The following is a 5,294-nucleotide window of genomic DNA, read 5'->3' on the forward strand; positions in this document are numbered from 1 at the left end:
GCAATTAAAATCTCGATGATAAGGATTCTAAGACCAGAAGTGCAAAAGGAAGAGAGCAAAAGGACTGGAAGAGCCCACTGAAAAGGTCATAGATTGATTGGACTTACAACATATGAAAAACAAATTTCTGTTTTCTTATACTGCTAATGTTTTGGGCAATGTACTAAAAATTAGGCTTTAGAAACAGCAGAACAAATTTTCCACAATTCATTGGCCTTACCTACTTCATGTGATGCTAATCAAGTTGGAAAATTAGCTGAGAAAGCGAAACAATTGTTTTTCCCTAATAAGGACTTACTGAGTACTAATTTGTATGCTAAGTATTATTCTTTGTGCTGCAGATGTGATAATTACCCTAACTGACAAGTCTTCCTACACTGAAGATCTTTTAGTTAAGTAAAACTAGAAAGATAACAAGCCAAGAAGGGCTCAGATTTATTTTAGAATGATAATACTGGAAGAGATTAAAGTGAAGCAATATAAAATGATGCACAGGGATCATCTCTTCAAAAAGCTCATAAAGATAGAATCATTTGAAGGGATGGTTTCTAATCTACAACCACAAGACCCAAAGACAACATCTGCAAATGCACCTTTAGAAAGAGTAAACAACTGGTGTACATGTTCTGAAGTGAGACCAAGCGAAGTTGGGAATTGGGTCAGAGAATAGCGCAACTTGAAATTCATAAGTGGTTACCAGGAGTTGCCATCACAGATTTAGAGAGAACATAAATCATTTAGGGACATAAAAGCCAAAGGAAAGATTTTGTATGACATTCTCCATTTCTTTGCTGTTTTCAAGTTTTTATTTGATCACTACTTAGTTCTACACATTCTTTATTCCATTTTAAGTCAAATGTCTTTATTACGATGTTTTATGAGGTTTATGAAAGTAAATCTAACTTGATAGTTTACATTAAATGGTCCCAAATTTCTCTAAGAATGTAACTTATTTAAGAATGTAACTGCCAGACCTGGAGAGACATCTCAGTGGACTAAGTGTCTGTTTAGGCATGCACAGGGACTGGGGTGCACTGAGCCTGCAACCGAGTCTGGTTATGGTGGTGCACATCTGTAATCCCAGTGCTAGGGAGGCGGAAACAGGAAGATCACTATGAATCTGAGTTGCATAGGAAGACCCTGTACCAAATACATAAATTAAAAAATGTAACTTACAAATGATTAGTGTTTACTATTATTGAACTTATTCATAAAAATTTAATGAGGTTGTTTATGATTATATATAATAACTTTATGCAACATATAACATATGCTGTATATAATTCATATTACAAAGAGGGTAAATATATTTGCTTTCTTTTTTATATCTGTGCTATACCTTTTACACATACAAACATGTACATATTTGTATCGTTTATGCAAACAAAAAGCAAATGTAATATTCAAATTAGTCATAGAAATACAGATCTTATTACATAGCCTCCTTTTTATGGAGTATATTATTACATTAGTTTCACTTGCAAGAAAATCTGATTGAAAAGCTGAACTATACTATTTTAGATATCAAGTCAGTGGAAATGATGAAGAGTGTTATAAAAAGGATTTACTAAATTTCTAGGCAAAAGAATAAAGGCCTACACAGTGCACTGCTAGCACCTACCAACTGCTCCATGCACTACTATCCAAATGTACAGAAAGAAACTTATTTCACAGCAATCCTGACAGGTGCTATAAAGCTAAGCCACCCTTCACAAGTGAATAAAAATAAGTTAGAGTGAAGAATGGAAAGTGAATTTTAAAAAGTAGAGTAGCGTAGTAAAAATGGATGAAATTGTTGAACAGTTAAAGTACAAAGATCAAAGTAAATATTAAATAGACAGGCTAGCTAACTTTAGTTGGATAAATATTTAACCTTGTTTGTAGTGTTTACTGGAGATTTTTTAAAATGCTTTTTTCTGACGTTCATGTAGCAAGAAATGTATGTATGTTCTAAGTATGTATTCTTTAGCTATTAGTTTTTCTATACAAAAATTGTACTCATGGAATAACAAGCACCTACATTTAAATGACTCATATTTATTGTTGTTCATGGAAGTTAGGCAAAATATACCTAAAATGTTTACCCTATTAAAATGTATTTGCAGCTATTTTATGTTATTATATGATGTTTATAACAATGTTAATAATCATGAAAGATGTTGAATTTTGTGATAGATTCTTTTTGAGCAGAAAAGTGGTTTTATATAGTTTACTTAACATTGAAATCAACATTCTTCAGAAAAGTGATAGTTACTACTAGTTATAATAATCATCCAACAGCTATAGTAAGATCAACAAATAAATGTACTAAGTCAATATAAACCTACAGATGTAGTTAACATAAATACAGTACACAGGAAATGGAATGTTGTAGATATTCATAAATAATTGTACAGAAATATAGGTTAAGAGACATGTGAGTTCCAAGACTGGACAATCATCCTACTCACTGAACTCTCTCCCAGAAGATGTAAACAGGAAGATTCCCTCCTGAAGGGAGGGACACCCAAACAGTACAAGAATTGCTACTTTTGTTCAGGAGTTGAACTCAAAGAATGTCCAAAAGTAATTTTAAGTGCCATTATATTAGTTTAACAAAACATATATTTTAATTACTAAATAGTTCTAAGATTGTCATCATTGATTGCATAGTCACTGTATTAGGAAAAATTATGCACAAAATTCCATTAATAACATGGAATGTTGATGTCATTGCCTAAAATTTGTAAATCGAAAAGACTTTAATATTAACTATACTTTGAAATTACAACTTTCAATTATAACTTTCAAACTTTATCAAAAATTCTTTTTATATGCACACTTCAAGACAGCATAATTTAAACATTATTATTATTTATTTATTTTCATTTATTCATTTTTTTTTATATTTTAGGGAAGAGTCTACAGGGTGTTCAGGGGTTCACTACTAGATCTGACTCGTAGTAATCTGCCTGTTCGCAGTCTCCCAAGAGCTGGGATTGGGCCAGGGAGATGGCTCCGTGGAACAAGCGCTTCCCTGGCAAGTGCAAGGGCCTGAGTTCAGTCCCCAGTTCCACAAAAAAAAAAAAAAAAAAAAAAAAAAGAGCTGGGATTACAGGCGTGCGCCACCATGCTTTCTCAATTGCTGCCTCAGTGCAGCCTGGGGGCGGGACCAGCACAGTAGGCCCAGGTATCCAACCCCGGGCCCCTGCACCTGCTTGCAGGCACTTTAATCCGCTGAGCTATTTGGCAAGCCCTTAAACATTAATGTTTTTGAATTCTTTTTTAAAAAATATTTATTTATTTTATGTATTTAGTTCGGGGTCGACAGGGTCTACAGGTTCTCACTACACAGATCAGACTTGTAGTGATCCTCCTGTTTTCAGCATCCCAAAGTGCTGGGATTACAGGAGTGTTCTACCACACCAGTCTCAATCGCTATCTCAGGGCATCCCTAAGGCAGGGCTGGCATGTCATGCAGTGGGGTGGGGAGATCAAACCCCAACCTCGTTGCTCTGCCTAAGTAGGCACTTTAGTCCACTGAACTACCTGGCCAGACCTTGAATTCTTAATTGGAAATTTATTTGATTGTCATGAAGCAAGACTAAAGGTACTCTTACCATATTAAGCTATACTCATCTTTTACAACTTAGCAATAAATGTTCTAACAATATGCAAAAGTTACAGACAGTGAGCTGTAAAACCCTTCTATAGAAAGCACAAAGTTTCAAAGTCTTTATCCCGGAATCAGTAGTTTTGATGTGTCTCAGTCCCTCAGTCTAGAGGCTTAGCCAAGAGGCAGTTGGATCAAAGCCTGTCTCCACGAACTGTCAAAAAAGAGAATGGTTAATCGTGTTTACTATAAGTGAAGAAGCAAGACACCAATGGCATATCTCAAACTGATGAATATGAAATCTCTACTTGAACTTGGTGAAAAAGAATATCTTTTCATGTTTTTCTTTAAATTAAAAAGTCTCGATACATTGTTCTTATGGAAACAAAAGATAAGTATAATTTGGGTTGTATGTGTTTACAAAAAAAGTATAAAGTGTTACTCTGTTCACAGATGTTAAAATAAGTGTCTGTATAGCAAAACTCTGAGAGAATATTTTTCAAAAAAAATTCAATTACATTTTTGAAGGAAATGCTTAACTTATAAATAATATACTTAATCTAAAATAATGTAGAACTTCCTTTGGGTTTAATTGGCAATAAATATCACATAAGCCATAATGTTTAAATGGCAGTAGCTCTTATTCACAATCCTAGAGAGCTTATAGAACTGATATCATTTCATGGCAGCAAGTGAAGCAATTAATTGGTTTCTGTTTATTAATTACTTATGATACAATGAAAACATAAGAGTAAACAAAATATATTTTTATTTTATGATTAGTGCTACTATTACTGTTATATTTGAAGCTATCTTTGTATTTCTAAAAAATGCATCATGTACAATATATTACAGTGATTTAGATGTAAGTCCAAATTAAGTGACTAGTGGTTCAAATTGCAACACCATATTATGGTTACCATTTATTTAATCAGAATATATTGGCCATATTCTGTATATGAGACCCTAAAGTAAGTTTGCCAAGATATCTAATGCTTTATAATCCTGAAATTTTTACAGTGATGATGGTCTCATTACAATCCTGGCCAATCTTCAGACACAATATTAATCTCAGTTTTCCTTTCTTGTCTTTTTTTGAATATTCTGTGGATTTTGATATATAAAATTCATACAATTCTACTCATCCAGAGCTACTGAAACATTTAGTTTGAGATGACAGCCTAGGCACACTGACCTTTCATTGCTTAGGAATTCACTTAATTGAAATCCCCAGCTTCTTCAAATGCACAAATGTTTTATGTTGAGGCAGAAGGCAAGATGAGACATTGAAAAAACAAAAAATTATAATATTTCTAAGAGAAGACAATAATCTCTCAAGAGGTGATCCCAAAGAAATATACTGTATATATTTATAGCCTAACAAAGAATTCAAAATACAAGCACTTACTACAGATGTTACAGTGAACAATGAAATGTGTATACAAAATGATACCATAGCATTAAAATTTTGATCATTAATCATGATGTGTCAACTTGAATAAATTAAGAATTGTCCTGCAGATTAGTAAAGTCACTCCAGTTCTTGGTGTGCCATTGGATCGCTGATGTGTAGTCTAGCAAACAGAGGAGGCAGGACCCACCCTGGTTGTGAGTAGCAATAGGTTTGTTGCCTGGATGAAATATGATGTTTTAAATTATTGTTGAATATCACATTGGAGAAAGCTTACTTCTTCTTCTTCTT

The sequence above is a fragment of the Octodon degus genome, unplaced genomic scaffold, assembly GCF_000260255.1.
Source record: "Octodon degus isolate 3935 unplaced genomic scaffold, OctDeg1.0 scaffold00188, whole genome shotgun sequence".
NCBI lineage: Eukaryota > Metazoa > Chordata > Mammalia > Rodentia > Octodontidae > Octodon > Octodon degus.